This window comes from Chiloscyllium plagiosum, chromosome 29 (genome assembly GCF_004010195.1).
Source record: "Chiloscyllium plagiosum isolate BGI_BamShark_2017 chromosome 29, ASM401019v2, whole genome shotgun sequence".
Classification (NCBI taxonomy): Eukaryota; Metazoa; Chordata; class Chondrichthyes; order Orectolobiformes; family Hemiscylliidae; genus Chiloscyllium; species Chiloscyllium plagiosum.
The window spans coordinates 2,295,878-2,317,367 of NC_057738.1; the positions used below are offsets into that span (position 1 = coordinate 2,295,878).

At 40.2% G+C, this 21,490-nt stretch overlaps 1 protein-coding gene across 4 annotated transcripts in view; it reads right to left on the reverse strand.

The window, feature by feature from the left end:
• Window positions 1-21,490, reverse strand: part of hivep1 (HIVEP zinc finger 1) — a 208,168-nt gene that overhangs the window by 164,003 nt on the left and 22,675 nt on the right. The window lies entirely within an intron of this gene.

Consider the following 21,490-nt stretch of genomic DNA (forward strand, 5'->3'; position numbering starts at 1 on the left):
ACTTAAGTGGTCCACTGCACGGAAGGTCAACCTCATGGTTAACCTTTTGTGTGATTACAATTATTGTCACAATTAGATTAGATTAGATTAGATTACTTACAGTGTGGAAACAGGCCCTTCGGCCCAACAAGTCCACACAGACCCGCCGAAGCGCAACCCACCCATACCCCTACATTTACCCCTTTAACCTAACAATACAGGCAATTTAGCATGGCCAATTCACCTGACGCGCACATCTTTGTGACTGTGGGAGGAAACCGGAGCACCCGGAGGAAACCCACGCAGACACGGGGAGAACATGCAAACTCCACACAGTCAGTCGCCTGAGTCGGGAATTGAACCCGGGTCTCTGGCGCTGTGAGGCAGCAGTGCTAACCACTGTGCCACCGTGCTGCCCACAATGGTGCCAGCCAATGTGTTCAAGGTGGGATGAGACTCGCAGCTGCCTAGTTACTCCGCAAATAGACTCCTCTAACTATAGCAAAAACATGGAAATTTGATTCAAGCTATTAACTCCATTAACAACAGGATTATTTATCCAGAAAAATGCAGTGAATGAAGTACATAAATTACAAATGTAAAATCAATCCTAACTATTTTCAGCAGTGCAGTAGTGATGGGGCATTACCCAACAACTGCAGTCTAGTCAGGAATAATGGTGTCACTGTTCAGCGAATAAATTTAGTTAAAACTCAATTATATCCTCTGGAACAGAATCAGATAATGATCTTCATCATATTGAGACTGTCTCTAGCCAATGTTAATGAATGAAAAATATTTTTCAATGTTTCAAAAGATTCGCTTTCTACTGTTAATGGAAATACAGAATGGAAACCAACCACAACGCCATAAACAAACACATGGATCTAGATACCATCTATCAACCCCACAGAAAACGAACAGGAAATGACATCACCACAAACCCCAGGAACCCCATCCAGGACAAACATATAAATTGAAAGCAGGAGACAACAGCTTCGCTTCACTTGGAGGTCGCCACTGATGATGTTACCTAGCCAGGTAATGAAACATCTGGATATCAAACCTACAGCTCAGCAAGCAAACCTACACCCTAAACCTCAACCTAAGCTACAAACCTTCACAAACCTTGCATTAGTAATACCTATTTAGTCTTTGACCAGCCGTGAATATTACTCAGAGTTTTGCGTAAAAGGTTAACTAAACACAACTCAGTGAACAACCAGCCAAATCACTTGAATAATAATAATATGTATAACTGTCCTTCAGAAATTCCCACAGTTAATTCTCCCTGGTATATGTGTGGTGGAAGTTTTGCTTAATCCTCACTTCCTGAGTTAGATTGAGATTCATGAACCAAGTTCAGCAGCCAAAGGCACGGCAGCAATATTTTAACAACTCAAGTGGTATACTGCCGAACTCCCAATCAAAGAACTAAAGCTTAGTGTTATGAACTTGAAGGCGTGTACTGTACCTTTAAGAGAGAGTGAATGCTATTTTACACTGACAAGCACCTGCCATGTGCCTAACTTGCAGTCTCAGGGTGTACTGGAAAATTGAAAATATATAACATTTGGCTGTGAAACAGATTGCTGAGTTGGTTGCTGTTTTGACAACAAGTCAAATTTAACCAGTTTAAATTATGTGCCAGGATACAAAAACCTAAATTGATTTTGAATTTATTGGTTTTCCAATATCGAATCAATGAGACGATCTGACGTTGGGGGGATAAAAGAGGCAGGCAGTTTAAAGTTAGACAGAGCGTGAACTGATATCGACAGAGTAACTGCCATTGAGAAAGACTGCCATTCAAAATGCACTCTATCAAAGGGTACTGTTTTCATATGAAAATATTCGCAGTAAAAGAAAGAAAACGGCCCAGGGAGATCTTCAGCTGAAAGAAGACAGACACCAACAATGACCACCTTTGTATGGTTTTGAAATTAAGTTGATGCAATTTTGATGTTTGTTTAATTGAAATAGTATATTGTTACAGAGTTGGAGGTAGATAATAAGCAATTAAGAGTAGAGTTTAATTCAGATAAATGCGAGGTGCTGCAATTTGGGAAAGCAAATCTTAGCGGGACTTATACACTTAATGGTAAGGTCCTAGGGAGTGTTGCCGAGCAAAGAGACCTTGGAGTGCAGGTTCATAGCTCCTTGAAAGTGGAGTCGCAGGTAGTTAGGATAGTGAAGAAGGCGTTCGGTATGGTTTCCTTTGTTGGTCAGAGTATTGAGTACAGGAGTCAGGAGGTCATGTTGCGGCTATACAGGACATTGGTTAGGCCACTGTTGGAATATTGTGTGCAATTCTGTTCTCCATCCTATCGGAAAGATGTTGTGAAATTTGAAAGGGTTCAGAAAAGATTTACAAGGATGTTGCCAAGGTTGGAGGATTTGAGCTATACGGACAGGTTGAATAAGTTGGACCTGTTTTCTCTGGAGTGATGGAGGCTGAGGGGTGACCTTATAGAGGTTTATAAAATCAAGAGGGAGCATGGATAGGATAAATAGATAAAGTCTGTTCCCTGGAGTGGGGGGGTCCAGAACTAGAGGGCATAGGTTTAGGGGGAGAGGGGAAAGACATAAAAGAGACCTAAGGGGCAAATTTTCCATGCAGAGTGTGGTACGTGTGTGGAATGAGCTGCCAGAGGAAGTAATGGAGGCTGGTACAATTGCAACATTTAAGAGGCATCTGGATGGGTATATGAATAGGAAGGGTTTGGAGGGATACGGGCCGGGTGTTGGCAGGTGGGACTAGATTGGGTTGGGATATCTGGTCTGCATGGACAAGTTGGACAAAAGGGTCTGTTTCCATGCTGTACATCTCTATGACTCTAAGAGAAAGGAGGGCCGTGAGTTGTGAATGGTTGTTGCTTAATGTTCGTGGTTAGAGTTAAGGAATAAGTTGATATTATTTTCTTTAAATAGTGGAATTTGGGAGTTCTCTATCACTCATGTTTTAACAGGCTATGAGACGAGGTGAGCTTTTCAGGGTGAGTGGTTTAATTAAAACAAGTGTCACCGCTGTGTCGTAACACTAGGTTCAGCCAACACTTAAACAAATTTATTCACACTTGGTAGGTTATGGAAGTTCTCCAAGCTAGCCTCCAGATGAAATAGTATTGAAAGGCAATTTTGTTTTGTGTTTGTTTGCTATGAGCGGAGTACACTTTTAATTTGACATACTTGAAGTAGAGAATGGGGGCAGGGGAGGAACGTTTTGGCTGTGGTAATATCTCTACGTCTGAGCCAGAAGGCTTAGGTTTCAGTCCCACCTCCTGCAGAGATGTATTATAATACCATCTCTGAGCAGGTTGATCAGTAAAATATCTCTGGACCGGATTTGAACTAAATTGCTACAGTAATGACATTTTACCCCTAGAGGACGCAACCGAGTCAGCAGTTCCCACAGTACAGAAACATACCAGGTCATTTTCACAGACCCATCAGATTTCAGTGACATTACATTTCTTGGGCTAGGAAAAATGGTGTTCAAAAGGAAAGGATGTCCTGCGAACAGAGCAGGTTATCCACATTCACCAGCAACAATATCTAATTAACAATATTAGGCTCATAAATTGAATTTAACATACATCTGCAGTTTATCTCAGCTTCGAAAGCAAGACATCTCGCAATCAGTACCAACAAAAATCAGATAGATGTTATATAGCATTGATTTAGCACATTGGAGAATTTATCATTTAAATTATGAACTAACATTTGTTAACTATTTTGTTCTTTACAAGGCATGAAAATTCTACTAGCCATCCAACTGTCTCTCTGAGCAAGATGATAAATTTGCATAATATTTCAAGTCATAGACGTCTACAGCACAGAAAAAGACCCATGGGCCCATCGCATCAGGGCCAGTCAAAAACCACCACCTGATTATTCTATTCCCACTTTCCAGCACTTGTCCCAGAGCCTTTTATGCCTTGACATTGCAAGTGTATATCTAAATATTTCTTAAATGTTATGAGGTTTTCTGCCTTTATCTTAGAGGCTCTCATCACCCTCTGGGTGAAAATACCTTTCTCACAACCCCTCTACATGTCCTGCCCCTTGTCTTAAATCAATGTCCCATGGTTATTGATCCCTATGGCCTCATAATTGTATATATATTAGTCATGTCCCCACTTCAGTCTCCTCTGCTCAAAGAGAACAATCCATTCTATCCAATCTCTCTTCATAACTAAAAGTCTCCAGTCCAGGCAAGATTTTGGAAAGTCTCCTCTCCACCCCCAAGTACAATCACGTCCCTCCCATCAAATGGATTGCTGAATTGCACACAATACTTTAGCTGTGGCCAAATCAATGTTTTATACTGTTTCAACATTATTAGTCTTCAACTCGGCTAATAATAACAAGTATCCCATATCCTGTCATAACCGCTTTATCCACCTGTTCCACTCCCATAAGGGACCAGTGAACATGCACACCAACATCCCTCTGATCTTTGGTGATTCCCAAGGTCCTACTATTAATCACATATTCTGTTACCTTCTCTGTCCTGCCCAAGTGCCTCACATAACATTTACTGAATTCCATTTGCCACTGGTCAGCCCACCTTTATCCTCCTCTAATCTAAGGCTATCCTCGGCACTATTTACCACCCTACCAATTTTTGCATTATCTGCATTGTTACCAATTCACTTTAAATTGCTGCCTCTCCAAGTACACATTCATTCCATCCCTTAGAATTGCTTCCAATTGTTTCCCTACTACTGATATTAGACTGGCAGATTCTTCATTGATTCCTTGTTTCCATTGTAGTCTATTATATGCAAGTGATCCTAGGATTGGTTTGGTCCTGTCCAAATGAATTTCATGTTTTGGTGAAATCCTCACAGCTTGCAAAGGTCATTTCTTTTCCCACATGTCTGGATTGGAATTTAGACAAAAGGCAAGTGTCTAACCTATATTCTATTTCTTGAATATTAAAAAGTTTAGTTCAAAGCACCAACTCTGGTGCTTTCTTTTTTCAATAGATAGCAAATAAAGTTATTGAATGTCAATCATTTTTGGCTATCACTTAATCAATATCTGCACTTTCTCAAAACTTTAATTGTATTCATTAAGACAATTTCTAATTTTCACTGCATACAAACCTCAACAGCTTGTGCTCATCAACCAATGGAAGAAGTCAAAACTAAATGATTTTGAGAGGAGATCTGGTAAAGAAAATTAGGCAAGCTAATTTCATTCTGCAGTGAATGAGGAGACATACATTTGACATCACCAAAGGAACAACAGATGAGGGGATTATTTTACAGGAGGGCTGTACATAACATGAAATGCCCTACTAGAAATGATCACGGAAGCAGAATCCATGGTAATAGCTTTTTCAAAAAACAGTGCAAAAAGGTAATTGGAAAAGAGAAGGGTGATGAGACTGACATGGAACAATCTTTAAAAGTTGACATAGGTCTGCTGAACATACAAGTGATTTCCTCCAGTATTATGAAATTGCGGGATATTATAATCACCTAGTTTGCAGCTACCACATTAATACACAAATGGAACATTACCAATCTGTTATAACTCCAAATTGAGAAACTCACTCATTACTCATTCCCATCCAGAAATGCTTCTTCACACAAAAAAAAATTCTTTGGAAGGTTTGCTGACTCTCAAATAGTAAAAGCAAGCAACATAGTTCCTACTTCAGGAATACTGGATTTTCCTATGGTATTGTTGCTTGTCACAGCCACCTCCATTTCTCAAAGCAGACATTTCAGTCACTTTCAACGTCTTGTGCAACTCAGCAATTAAGAATCTAAAGTTTGGAAAGCTCGACACTTCTTCCTTATCAGTTCCCACAAATGAGAACTCAGCAATTAGAACTAACTGTTCAAAGTATTGATGTCTCACTGAAAATTCACAGCTCATATCCTTGACGTAGTCAAGTCAACATATCAGACCATGCAAGAACAACCCAGAAAGTATGGGTCACTGAAATTCCTTAGAACATAGTAAGGTTTACGACCAGAAAAAGAAGAGTTTAGGTGCATTGGAAGTGGCTATTTCTGACATAGCATCTTACAAATTCCTTCAACTATCTGTTCAATTCTCCATTGACATCTGCCACTTGTTTCAGGCCGTCCAAAATGATTAAGTTCCCATATGCAAATATACCGTTCATGTAAGATTCTTCCTTTTGGAGTGGGATTCTACAGAACAGAGTTTCATCCACAGAAAAATGCTAACTGGAGCTAATCCATCACTGAGATGGATTTCTCTAGGCTGCCGAATGACAGAAAAAGATTCAATAATAGGCACATTGTGACAACTTGGCAGTGGTATAAGACTCCATGCCTCTTTCTTAATATTTAGCTTTGCATCGCCTGAAAAGAAAGAAAATACAGCAGTTACACGTTGCAGCTTTTGTGATAGTTTACTTGCAGAATTTGAAGGCAGCTAATCATGTTTCTTGCCAATATGTTTGTGCTCACAAACCATTACATAGATAACTGAAGACAGTCAAGGCAGATGTGAAACTGCCACATGCTTTTGTGTACCTTCATGTGTAATAGGTTCAGTCACAGAACACAATTTTAAAACTTCCCACTGGAGAAGAGAGAGAAGACAGCCACCTCTATGTCAAATTCCCTTTTACTGCTTCTCTACCCCTCTACCGGATATTTGCTGCTGCCCTATTCCATGTCAGGTTACCAGTCAAGGTACACTTTAGACTCAACTTTCTCTTCACATTTCTGCCAACCCTCTATGCAAATAGGGTGCAGACTACAATTACACAATATGGATGCCACTTTGTATTTAAATGATTAATTGTATCAAAATCGATGCTGAAAATATGCTAATGATAAAATGATAATCATCAAAAACATTTCAGATTAATCACAGAAGTCGCAGTAACATCAGAGGAAAAAATTGATGATGATCTGAGATCAGAAAATAATTTGGAATTCAAAAGAATTACCAAATATTTTAAATTTGATTCCTGCAAAGAGAATATCCCAACAACTATAATAAATGTGTAAATTCCATAACAGCTTTTAAATTGAATCTTTTCCCTTCAAGTGATGAATGATAACAAGGGTCAGAATGACCACAAGTAGGCCATAATGATAAATTTTGCAACCATATGCTCTTGAAAATTCAGCCTTCGCAGTCCATGATTTTCCATCCATTCACTTGAATGAAACTTGCTGGAAATTATCAATTGGGAAATGTATTCATCATTTTAAAGAGCTCGCCTAAAGAAAGCAACATTAAATTTCACTGGAGCATGGAACAATTGAAAGAAGACAGGTGTAATAATGACTAATATGAAAACAGCAAATGCTGGAAATATTCAGCAGGTCTAGCAATATCTGTGAAGAGAGAATGGAGACAATATTTCAGGTCACTTACTGTTTGTCAGAACTGGGAAAAGTTAGAAAAGTTATAATTTTGAAAACATAAAAAAGGGAATGTAGAAAAAGAACACAAAGGAAATCCTGAGAGACAGACAGACAGACAGACAGTGAAGAGTAGGAGCTATTTAATACCAAAAGGTTTCATGGTGTAAATTCAAAGAGCATAATAATGGAAAAATAAACAAAATGCTGTACTGACAAGGTGTTTATGACAGAATCACAAGTAACTGCCAACCAAAAAGGTAAAGGGAAGAAACTAAAGAAAAGAATGAACCAAACTAGCAAAGAGAAATGAAACGAAATGGAAGCAGCCATTATGCCATTAAATTACTGACCCCAACATTGAGGTCAGACAGCTGTAAAAGGTCCAGTCAAAAGGTTGAGATGCAGTTCCTCGAGATTACACTGAATACATTTGAACAGTGCATCAGGCCAAAAACAGAAACATTAGAGTGAGAAGGTGGACAATAAAAAATGACAGACATTTCAAAGCTCAGGGTAACACTTGTGGACTATTGGAGTTTAAAGTGGAACAAGAACCACAGTTCAGTCACCCCAGTATTAATTAGACCACATATTAAAAGTGAATAGAACATACTCAATTGAAAATAGTACAAAGGAATCACTAATTCATGTCTTTGGGGGTTTTTTTGGGACATACAGGGAGAACTAGCCATTTGGATACAGAACTGGCTCAAAGGTAGAAGACAGAGGGTGGTGGTGGAGGGTTGTTTTTCAGACTGGAGGCCTGTGACCACTGGAGTGACACAAGGATCGGTGCTGGGTCCTCTACTTTTTGTCATTTACATAAATGATTTGGTTGCGAGCATAAGATGTACAGTTAGTAAGTTTGCAGATGACACCAAAATTGGAGGTGTAGTGGACAGCGAAGAGGGTTACCTCAGATTACAACAGGATCTTGACCAGATGGGCCAATGGGCTGAGAAGTGGCAGATGGAGTTTAATTCAGATAAATGTGAGGTGCTGCATTTTGGGAAAGCAAATCTTAGCAGGACTTCTACGCTTAATGGTAAGGTCCTAGGGAGTGTTGCTGAACAAAGAGACTTTGGAGTGCAGGTTCATAGCTCCTTGAAAGTGGAGTGGCAGGTAGGTAGGATAGTGAAGAAGGCGTTTGGTATGGTTTCATTTGTTGGTCAGAGTGTTGAGTACAGGAGTTGGGAGGCCATGTTGTGGATATACAGGACATTGGTCAGACCACTGCTGGAATATTGTGTGCAATTCTAGTCTCCTTCCTATCGGAAAGATGTTGTGAAACTTGAAAGGGTTCAGAAAAGATTTACAAGGATGTTGCCAGGGTTGGAGGATTTGACCTATAGGGAGAGGCTGAACAGGCTGGGGCTGTTTTCCCTGGAACGTCGGAGGCTGTGGGGTGACCTTATAGAGGTTTACAAAATTATGAGGGGCATGGATAGGGTAAATAGTCAAAGTCTTTTCCCTGGGTTGGGGGAGTCCTGAACTAGAGGGCATAGGTTTAGGGTGAGAGGGGAGAGGTATAAAAGAGGTGTAAGGGACAACTTTTTCACTCAGAGGGTGGTACGTGTATGGAATGAGCTGCCAGAAGAAGTGGTGGAGGCTGGTACAATTGCAACATTTAAGAGGCATTTGGATGGGTATATGAATAAGAAGGGTTTGGAGGGATATGGGCTGGGTGCTGGCAGGTGGGACTAGATTGGGTTGGAATATCTGGTCGACATGGACAGGTTGGACCGAAGGGTCTGTTTCCATGCTGTACATCTCTATGACTCTATACTGCTTCTCCTAACTTGTATGGTATACTGTCACATGTAGCATTTAAAAAAGGAACTGGAGTGGCCATTTAGCTCTTTTCAGGCTGCTCCGCCATTCAACATGATCATGACTGATCATCCAACTGTGTATTCTCTTCCTGCTATCTCCCCATACCCTTTGATCTTTTAGTCCTAAGACCTACATTCAACTCCTTTTTGAAAATGTTCAATGTTTTGGCCTCACCTACTTTCTTTGACAAAATGCCACTGGCTCAGCACCCTCTGGATGAAGAAATTTCTCCTCATCTGTATCCTAAATAACCTGTGCGCATCCTTAAATTGTGCCCTATGGTTCTGAACTTCCTGGTCATCAGGAACATCCTTCCTCCATTTACCATGTGTAGTTCTGTCAGAATTTTATAAGTTTCTATTAGATGCCCCCCCCCCCCAATTCTTCTGATTTCCAATTAATACAGTTCTAATTAACCCAGTTTCTTTTCATGCCTGCTATCCCAGGCATCAGTCTCCATAGCTAAAACATTCTTCCTCAGATTAGGAGACAAAAACTGCACACAATACTCCAGGTGTGGTCTCATCAAAGCACTGTATGATTGCAGCAAGACATTACTGCTCCTGTACTCAAGTCCTAATGCTATGAAAGGGGAGGGGAGGTGGTGCTTGACCGTGCCATCATGGTGAGATGACAGAAATGGCACAGAATGTCCCAGTTAGACTGGCAGATTACAAGGTGAGGAAAAAGTGTGACCGTAGCATAGTTCTAGGTGAGAGAGAGAGAAAAGTTAGTTAAAGCAGAAGTGCATAAAATAGAATGTATGTAGTCATGGGCACCATCAACCACAGTGAGAGGGAATCCTTATTTAAGGAAAAAGGAAGCACTGGTATGCAATAAAGGCTGTTTTCTGGAATATAACATTGTAGTCACTAAGTAATCAACAGTTCTCTAGTGCTTTCACAATACAAACCTGCCGAATTCAATTAAAGATTCTATACATTGGACATTTTAGCACTTACAGCTTTTGAAAACATCATTAGTTTTATAGTACTATGGAAAGATAGGCACACTGGAAGAATTCAAATTCTCAGTACAAAATTAATGTAAATGAATCTGAATCTATTTAATATTAAGTAAAATTCAGACTTGCAGAAAAACTTATTCTGATTAATGACTGCCCACTTAAAGTATACTACGGAGCATAACCACCTTATTTATTAAGTAAAGGTTGCTTAGTATTTCAGAACTTGGATGATACTGATATAGATATTTTGCTGAAGCTTTTTATCTTGCACTCATCAGAATAAATGCAAGAAAATAGTATTTCCAACTATCATAAACTGCAGAAGGAAAGGATGCGAATTGATTGGCAAGTTGATCCTGATTGGCTGAGGTATTATCACGGATTAAACAATGGAGAACAATTGCTCCTATTTTGCTACTAGCAAATGTAAATGAATCATGATACAAGTTCAAATGATTATCTTCAGCTTGATTGGCTCATTAATTCAATTAGCCAATCACTTGAACTTATGACCTACACAACTGGCATCACAACAGTGCTGAAATGAATACATGATATTGATTAACTTTGTGACAAGCAAAACACCTTTATGAAATTAAAATGAGGAGCAGATCCCTCAATTATGAGAGTTCTGCATGGCAGTGGTAGGTCCCTACCACAGGGCCACAAGGGCACAGGTTCAAGTCGCACCTACTCAAGAGGTGCGTATGATAAACATTTCTGAACAAGGTGATGAGAAAATATCCATCCCTTCATTATGTAATTGGAATGCAAACTTTATTATAAATGTGAAATTGTGTAAGATTATGATGTTTTTAATTGCCTGGTTAATTTAACAGATAAATTAAGGACTGGAGGAAGTCACGTGACTTGTTCTGACTCTTCCCAACAAGAAGCTTGGTCACTTGTTTATTAAAGATTAATGGGGAGGGGCTTGTCTTACTGGTAATAAAGTTTAACATATTCATACCTGTAAACAATGAGTAAATAATGAGTTTAGCAGCTGTGCTGTCAGTTTGTCTCTAAGCCTCCGATAGTGTTAGGAATGCCAAGTTTGATAAAGATTGTATTTTGAACTGTTGTTTGATTCCATGGTAGAATGAAGTTGGGACTCTTGAGGAAAGCTAATTAGTATTTTTACCCTGAGACAAGACCCACACTGTCATGGAGATGGGCTTTGAGCGTGAAGAGCCCACGGAAAATCTTCGTTGGATCAAATTGCATGTTTTCTTAAAGTATCACCAAACTTCTTAGATACAATTCGTCTGCAAGCAACACAGAGAGACAGAGGCATGAGGCAAGTCTCTATTGTTCTCTAAGCAAAATGCAAATGAGAGCTTGAGCTCAGATGGAAAAGACCAATAAAAGGGGAAAATGGAACAGTAAGACAATGAACTTTGGTGAGATGGAGAGCCATACAATTTGTCCCTCATCATCTAAACTAGTTTGGTGAGTAGATGTTAACCAGTTGCAAAAGTAAAATAAGTTGAGGATATCCTTGGATTGGTTCCTGGAGAATGAAGCTTCACAGGGAATTTTGAATACTAAAATAATGTTTAGTCAAGAAGGATTCTGAAGAAGGATCACTGGACCAGAAACGTTAAACTGTGCCTTCTCTCCACAAATGCTGCCAGACCTAAGCTTTTCCAGAAATTTGTTTTTGTTTTTTGTTTAGCAAATGTTGGATTTTGTTTATTTGAAATATGCAAAGTTGTAAACTTGAAATCTGGTTTTGAGATCATTTCAGTAATTCACTGGTAGCTCAAATTTCCTTTCAAAGTGCTGCAGTCCCTCTGGGCATTGGAACACTAACTTGGTTTCTGCTTGAACAAGGAGAAAGTGAGGACTGCAGATGCTGGAGCTCAGAGTCAAAAAGTGTGGCGCTAGAAAAGCACAGTGACTCAGGCAGCATGCAAAGAGCAGGACAGTTGATGTTTCGGTCATAAACTCTTCATCAGGAAGGGGGCTGAGAGATAAATAGGAAGGTGCGAGTGGGGTGGGGAGAAGCTAGCTGGGAAGGCAATAAGTAGATCCAGGTGGGGGGACAAGTTTGCGGTGCCAAGTTGGAGGGTTGGATCAGAGATGAGCTGGGGAGAGGGGAGATTAGGAAACTCATAAAATCGATGTTGATACCATGTGATTGAAGCGTCCTAACGTGCCTCGTCGGGTGGCTTGAATTTGGTGGTGGAGGCGGCCTAGGACTTTCATGATCTTGGCACACTGGGAGGGGGAGGTGAAGTGGTCGACGGGGTTGTTTGGTGCGTGTGTCCCAGAGATTTTCTCTGAAACGTTCTGCAAGTTGGTGTCCAGTCGCCCCAGTGTACAGCAGACCACATCAGGAGCAACAGACACAGTAGATGAGGTGTTTGGGTGTGCAGGAAATTCTTTGCCAGATGTGAAAAGATCCTTTGGGGCTTTGGATGGAGGTGAGGGGGGAAGTGTGGGTGCAGGTTTTACACCTCTTACATCAGGTGTGGAGGGTGGGTTGGCGGGGGGCATGGACTCAATGAGGGAGTCATTCTGCTTGAATGAAAGAGTCTTCTCTAAATGACTTCAATCTAGTTAAAATGGAAGAGGGGTAGGGATACTGATTTACTGCTCAAAAAAGGCAGAAATGGGGCGCTGAAAACTTCCAAATAAAGTCTGTGTAATATGTATGTTTCCTTTTTTTGACTCTTTTCCCTATTTGCACTCTCAAGCATCCCATTTATCCACCAACTATTAGTGTATAACTACATTCAAAATATGTTCACGTTTTTAAACAATGGTACAACATTTCACATTTTAATCCAAGTAAAATGAAAGAGCTCAACTAATTTAGTGTTCCTGGTCATGTATATTAAAGTTCAATAGAAACACAAGCTATTTACAAGAAATTAACTTTTACAAAAATACTTTGAAGTGGTTTTCAAGTAATTCAGCAATGTCTGTCCAATTATATTTATTTGGAAGTCATAATGTGAATTCATTTCCCCATAAAGTGTGAAAGGTCATTAATTAAGAAAATTGTGGAAGCAGCCAAAAACTCAGTCAACATGTTTTCATAAAAATTGGCAGGAATTGTTTAAAAACTATAGTACTCCTGACTCAAAAACGTGCCAAAAATAATCTCTCCAAAACTCAAAATGTCATTTCTGCTCATGCCACCTCTACCTGTTCGATCTTAAATGAAAATCATCAGTTTCCGAAAAGAAACCTTCCAAAACTATACCATGTGTATATGCCATGCCTTATCTGAAGTATCTGTTCTATTTTAGTAGAAACATTGACCCATTTCAAATAAATGGCTTTTATTACTTCTTCAGAGAAAAGAAATTTCAGACAAACATTTCAACTGCTTGTGTGCTTATTTCCCAGAACACAATTTCATGCACTGGCTCCCTCCTTGGACATGAAATGTTTTACCATCTGCAAGGATTGCATTAATTGACACATCCAACGATGAACTCATACCTCAGCCTTCAAAGCAAACCACTATTATCCTTTACAAAACTTCAATTTAAAATGACAATTTCACATTTTTGTGAACCATTGCATGAACAACTATGAAGTATTTTGACAGTTGTGAAAAACCTGCTTTTGTTGTTTTCAGCCACTCGAATGGAATCTGTACAAGCAGTGATCTGGTTGTACATGTGTACTTGTTATGATTTTGAAAATAAATATTATCGTTTCTTTATGGTTCTTGAGATCACATCTAACAAGGTTAGGAATGAACAGAACAAGGGCAACCAGGATTGTTATTGTACAACAAGAGAACTGCAAACATTTAGAGATGTTAATCTGAAAATACGTCAGCCAATTACTGTAATCTTGATTCTGTCTTCCCCAAAAATGTGCTGAAACATATCAGGGCAACACTGAACTTTTTTTTTTCCCCCAAGTCCTATAGAACATGTACAGGGATCCTGAATTCCTTAAGTGTTAATAAATTTTTTTTAAAACACATTCTGTGATCCTCATGAATCATGGGTGTGGGCAAGTTGAATTTTCAGAAATAAAATACATGTAGGATATGCAATGTTCAATTATGCTCACAGAGTTGCAGGCAACACTTTACTGATTTATAATGGTTATTCAACCATAGTACAAAGAAAAATGATTGCTGAAAAAGTCAAATTTATAAACATTATAACAAACAAACAATGTTGAAAGAACTTTCACCTACAAAATGTTACTTGAAAAGCAAAAAATAGCTATTGGAACAAGTTAGGGCTTATCAAAAACTTAAACAGTATCTTTGAAGAAATGTAGTAACCCAAAAATTTACACTTACCTCATAAGAAAGCGAGGTGCTACGAAGTATTGTCAGTATGATGATAGTACTTCTAGTAATTGCATCTCTGATATGTAACTAAAGTTATTTTAACCTTTATCTACATTCACATCAAGTTAGAGGACGCAAACTAGAAAAGTGTTAAAAGAGTCTGCATCAACCCCAAATACTGTCTATCATTCATTGCAGAATACCCAACAGATGCACATATATGCTGAGAAATAGATATATACCAAAACACAGAGATGGAGTCTCTGACACAAACAAACTGAGAAATCATTGAAACACACACATACAGACACGAGCACATAAAGAGGGACACAGAAACAAAAGAAGACACAGAAAAGCAGAGATACAGAATATAGACAGAGATACACATCCACACACAAAAAGAGGCAGGCATAGAGACAGAGATAGGAGATTGATCTTCTGTGTCAGATCAATCAGACAGAAAACATATTTGTACAGAGAAAAATAGGGAGCTATAAAAAAGAATGAACATTGATGCTTCTAATTGGCATGCAAATCACCCACATCAAACAATATAATATGGACACAGCTGTAACAATAAAATCTCAACACATTTTGGTCCTCAAATGTACTTGATCAGACCATTCAAAATTAAAGACAAAATATAATTCATAGCTGTGAAATAAGCTGCAAATTTTGTTGATATTGTTAAGACCAAACATGCAAATTTTCTTTACTGTTTAAACTGACTCAAGATAGGCAAACCGATCAGCTCCAGATTAATTTTCATGCAACCATAACAAAGCATGCTTATTTCATCTGTAATGTATTTTTCTTAATCTTTCTACTGGCCACATTACCAGCCAGCTGATAGGTCATCCCCAGCTTCTATTCCACTTCACACCTGAATTACCCTGCTTTATCAGATTATATTCATTTTGTGATTCTCAGACATAATCTGAGGTTTAGGGATCCTAGGAATCCACCCCCAACACTTTGCCATGGCAACAGCAGCTACAGTAAAGCAGTCTACCTCTGACGCAAGTAGGCAGAATACAAACCAGCAGCGCCAGGTTACAAATGTCAGTGGCCAAACAGATTTCTGTCTCCTTAGCTATCCAAAGACATTTTTAAAAGTGCAGAATCCTGGTTAAATTATTTTTCCTACCTCATGTCATGCCAAGCCCAAGAAAGCGCTTGAAAAACATTATTTAAAAAGTAGTAAATTTAAGTATTCATAAATTCAGCTGTATTGGCAGATACTGGAGTGGAATATATCTATCAATTGAGGTGAGCCCAAAGGGAAATTGCACCTAAATGTAAGAGAGTGTGTTTCCTTGTGTTTGACCGTTAACAGGGAAATCATTTATTTTGAACAGATAAAGCAACTGGACTATCCTGAACTGCAAACCAAAAGTGTATGTATACTGAATGTACTGCCAGTGGCTGGAAACCAACATCCTGCAATAAACAGTATTATGATCGTCTATTCGAACCATCCTACCAGACTACCTACTTCTAACTCAATAAGCCCAATCTACCCAGCCATCTAAGTTTATCTATACTGATTCACGCCTTTGTTGCTTCTAGGCCAATTCTCAGGCTGGTGTCCCACATTCAACCCTTCACAAACTCTGGTAAAAACAATGACTGCAGATGCTGGAAATCAGATTCTGGATTAGTGGTGCTGGAAGAGCACAGCAGTTCAGGCAGCATCCAGGGAGCTTCGAAATCGACGTTTCGGGCAAAAGCCCTTCATCAGGAATAAAGGCAGTGAGCCTAAAGCGTGAAGAGATAAGCTAAGGGAGGGTGGGGGTGGGGAGAGAGTAGCATAGAGTACAATTAGTCAGTGGGGGAGGAGATGAAGGTGATAGGTCAGGGAGGAGAGGGTGGAGTGGATAGGTGGAAAATGGAGCTAGGCAGGTCGGACAACTCCGGACAAGTCAAGGAGACAGTGTTGAGCTGGAGGTTAGAAACTAGGATGAGGTGGGGGGACATGGAGGTCCTGGGCCTCCTTCACCGTCGCTCCCTCACCACCAGACGCCTGGAGGAAGAACGCCTCATCTTCCGCCTCGGAACACTTCAACCCCAGGGCATCAATGTGGACTTCAACAGCTTCCTCACTGCCCCTTCCCCCACCTCATCCTAGTTTCAAACTTCCAGCTCAGCACTGTCCCCTTCACAAACTCTGGTCACCCAAAACACTCTTGCCTGGTGCCCTAACTCACCATGAGCAAAACAAAAATCAAATATTCTGGTGGTGAGACTTTGCTTTAGGTTAGCCTTAACAGAATAGAATTGGTGCAATAATAAATTCTTCCCCACGTCATGCCCAGAAAGCATGCAGCAAGATCTTTTTCTTGTTTTGAAACTATGCTATCTTGTTTAAATTCCTGGGGTTTTTTGAAAAATGACTCTTGCAGGATTTTAAAGTTACTGCTATCCAATGGGCAAGGCAGCTGTTTCAAGAGATTGTTAGCTATGGCCAAGAGACAAAATTTTACATTACCCTCTCTGAAAAGTCACACCTCCTGCCTGCATGAACATTCCAATCAAGCCAACATTACAAAACCAGAGATCAGAGATGAATCTATATGTTAACCAATTCAAAATGTAGGATATCAGTGAAACACAGTGAAACCAGGATGGCAAGGACACAGAATGTACTCTAGGTTAAACTTCAAGAGTAGCTAGGTACTGCTGACCAAGCTGACAGTATTCTAAATAATTTATTAGCTAGACTGGATCAGTACAGATAATGAGGAAAATAACAAGATGGAGGAACCGACATGATCTCATTCTCATAGGTCTACCTGTCAGATGCATCAGTCCATGACCATACTGGTGGGAATGAACACAAATGGAGACAAAGCAACTATCTTCAAACTCCTACTGTATTTTGTGGTGCTAACACCATCCTTAATTTGATAGATTTTAAACAAAGCGGGCTAACTGGCCTTCCGTGAGACACTATGGGCCATCAACAGCAGCAGAACCTATGCAACTACAATGTGTACCCTCATAAACCGGCATCTTCCCCATTCTACTAGTACCATCAAGCCAGGGACTAATCCTGCTTTCATGAAGGATGCTGGAGGACACGACAGGAGCAGCATCCGGCATACCGATAAAAAAAGTATCAACCTGTTGAACGTACAATAGAGAACTACTTGCATATCAAACAGCATAAACAGTATGCGATGGACACAGCTAAGCAATCTCACAGTTCACAGAGCAGATCGAAGCTCAGGAATCCTGACACGTACAGTTGAGAATTATGGGAGACAATTAAACAACTCACTGGAGGAGGAGGCTCCACAAATATCCCCAACCTCAGCAGAGGAGTCCAGCACAGTGAAACATTTTTAACTATCTTCAGTTAGATGTCTGAATGAGTCATCCATCTCAGCCTCCTCCTGAGATCCTCAACATCATAAATGCCATACTTCAGCAACTAGGTTCATACCAGGTGATTAGATTAGATTAGATTAGATTAGATTAGATACCCTACAATGTGGAAACAGGCCCTTTGGCCCAACCAGTCCACACTGACCCTCGAAAGAGTAACCCACCTAGACCCATTTCCCTCTGACTAATGCACCTAACACTATGGGCAATTTAGCATGGCCAATTCACCTGACCTGCACATCTTTGGACTGTAGGAGAAAACTGCAGCACCCAGAGGAAACCCACACAGACACAGGAAGAATGGGCAAAGGCCATACAGACAGTAACCCGAGGCAGGAATTGAACCCAGGTCCCTGGCCACTTTTGGAATACTGCGTTCAGTTCTAGTCTCCTTGCTACAGGAAATAAGTCATATTAGCATCATAGAGCCTCTACAGTGTGGGAAAAAAGCCATTCAGCCCAACAGGTCCACAATGAATCTCCAAAGAGCATCCCACCCAGACTAGCCCCACCCCACCTTAGCCTGTCCCTGTGACCCTACATTTCCAATGGCTAATTCATCCAACTTACACATCCCTGGTCATTATGGGCAATTTGGCATGGCCAATCCACCAAACCTGCACATCTTTGGACTTTTGGAGGAAAATGTGCGAACTTGACACAAATAGTTGCCTGAGGCGGACATTGAACCTGGGTCCCTGGCACTGTGAGGCAGCAGTGCTAACCACTGAGCCATTGTGCCACCCTTTGTGATCTTAAAGTATAGCTCAAGACAGTGGATACTCCAAAGATTATGGGCTCTGACAACATTTCACCATAAGTACTGAAGACTTATGCTCCAGACTCAGCTGTTCCAATTCAACAAGAACACGGATATCCACCTGGCAATGTGGAAAATTACACAGGCATGTCCTGTGCACAAGAAGCAAGCTAAATCCAATCTCGTCATTAGCAAAGATGCTGGAAAAGTTGACAGTGGTACCAAGCTGCATTTACAAAGTAATAACCCCTCACTGACACTCAGATCACTCAGCTCCTGACCTAAACAGATAAAAACATTGAACACTAGAAGTAAGGTGAAAGTGACTCTCCCTTTCTATCACCCTCATAGGCAGTGAGTTCCAGATCGTTATTGACTGCTGTGCTTAAAAAGTTCTCTCATTCAATCCCCCATGCATCACTTGCTTAAAACCCTAAATCTGTGGCTATTTGTCCTTTTACAAATATTATTTGGAGTATAATGCTTATGCACATATCAATAATGTGATGTGGAAGATGAAGTAGCACATGACTAGACAAATGTTCAGAGAGCCTAAAAGAGTGAAATGGAATAACCTGTACTTGACAGCTGTATTGCAGAGATTAGCATAAAAGTGTGACAATAGTGTGTAGGTAAGAGTTTGCTGGATCTCTATTGTCGAGAGTCAGACAATAATCACTCTTGGGTAAGGCTTGATGCAACAGAGCGAGAGTGGAGACAGTGCAATCTCAGGAAACAGAGCAATATTGTAATTGTGGCTGAGTGGTTAAGGTAATGTACTTGAATTCCATTGGGATCTCCACGTGCAGGTTTAAACTAAGTCCAAATACATTTCAGGGGCCCTTGTGTGGCTCAATGGTAGTGTCCCTACCCACAGACCAGGAGGTCCAGGTTCAAGTTCCACCTGCTCCAGAGGTGTGTAATAATATCTCTGAACAGGGTGATTAGAAAAATAGATACAATTTTTAAAAATACAAACAGTGTTCTTGAGCAGTGCAGGATAAAACAGAATCCTAAACCTGAGGACTGAGTGACTAAGAGATGCATGAGCAAACAGGAAATCAAACCACTTTTCTTTACCTACCTTAACCAAACCAGTTAGAATCTTCCATGCCTCTGTCAAATCTCCTCTCAATTTCTTTGCTCAAAGGAGAGCATCCATAGTTTCTCCACTTAACATTGTAGCTATATATCCTATACATGGATGCATTCTGGTATATCTCCTCTGCTGCCCCATTCTCTCCTTCCTAAAGCAGAAAAGACTGGAACTGGACACAATGCTCTACTTATGGCCTGATCAAAAGCTTAAATAGGTTTGACATGACTTCCCAGATTTTTTCCTCACTATCTCTCAGTTCCATAACCTTTGTTAAATGTTCTGTCAATACATCCAGGCATTTTAAAGACCTTTGTGAATGATCACCACCTCTCGGAACACCACCTGTCGCTCCTCTCCCGGCCAGTCATTCCCCCTCACGTTCTTCTGCCCTTTTAGCCTATTCCAACTTTTATCAGAAAGCAGCACCTCTTATTCCTCCAAATTAAATTTCATCTGCCACTTATCTGCCCATTCTGCCAGACTATCTTTGTCCTGTTTCAGTCAATTGGTGTTATCCTGAATGTCTGACATTGCTTCAAGTTTATAATCATTGACAAATTTTGAAACTTTATGCTAATGTTCAAGTCACTTTGATATATCAAGAAAAGTAGTGGCTACAGAACTAAAACACTTGGGGAATAGCATTGTCAACTATTTAAGCAGAAATCAGTTTTTATCATTAAAAATATCTTTTTAAAAATGCTTAATCAATCAATTCACAATGTCATTACACACCTCCAAAGCAGGAAGGAACTGAACCCAAGCCCTCTGGCTCATAAGATAGGGACACTACCAATGTACCACAAGTATCCAGCTTTTTTATCCAAATTGACATTGACCCTCTATTCCACAAGCCTTAATTTTATTAATTAAAGAAAGATTGTGCTGAGTTTGAAACCAAGATTCAAAGTACAGCCTTTTAACCAGTTAATCCACAGAGCCAAGCATACAAAAAATGAACACAAAAGAACAAGACGTGGATAGTCGATTTTTTCTTTGTAATCTGGTATGATTTTGTTTAAGTGATTTTTTTTTTTACATTGATATGGTCAGTGCTGTGACGGTCAGTGACAGAGAGAGCAAGACATTGGACTGTTGGTGCTTGGGAAAAGAAGTTGTGTTTATTTTTTTAGATCAGGCAGATGTGGCAGCCAGAGAGCCTAGTCAGAAAGTGACTTGTGTTGGTAGCCTCCTGCCTTCCTCCTCCTCCTTACTGTTATATGGCAAGGCCTGTGCTCCCACGATCAAGGGGTTATTTAAAAGACTATAATGACTCTTGGCACGTACTCTACTGATTTCTACAGGAATCCGCCAGAGCAGTACAGGGAGTAAAGGAATTGCTTTAAACATGTCAATGTTCCCTCTCTCTGTGTCACATTTAGTGTGGCAATTTCTCTCTCATTACATGTATGTTTGCATGGGGTGAGAGAGGCAGAAATCAGGATAGGAGAAAGCAGGGCTGCATAGAGAGAAAGAGGGGTGGGTGTTAGAAAGGAAGAGAGATAGGTGAAGACAGAAAGAGACAGACAGCACAGTCATGAGAAGGGTTAGGAGAGAAAATGAGACAGAGACAGAACAAGTGATGAAGATGGACTTAGAGACACAAACACACACAAGAAGCGAGACAGAGAGTGTGCAGGCATCAAGGAAGAGAGAGGAACACTGCGTGAATTGCAAGATGGGCAAATGGACCCCTTAAATCGAGGAGAGTAATGCAGAGAAGCTGAGGGAATGAAGGGAGGTGGGTGATGGGGATAGGAGAGAGAATAGGAGTGTATGGAACAGTGCGGGAGGAGAGAGGAGAAATCATGATGAGGAAGAAGAAAGATGA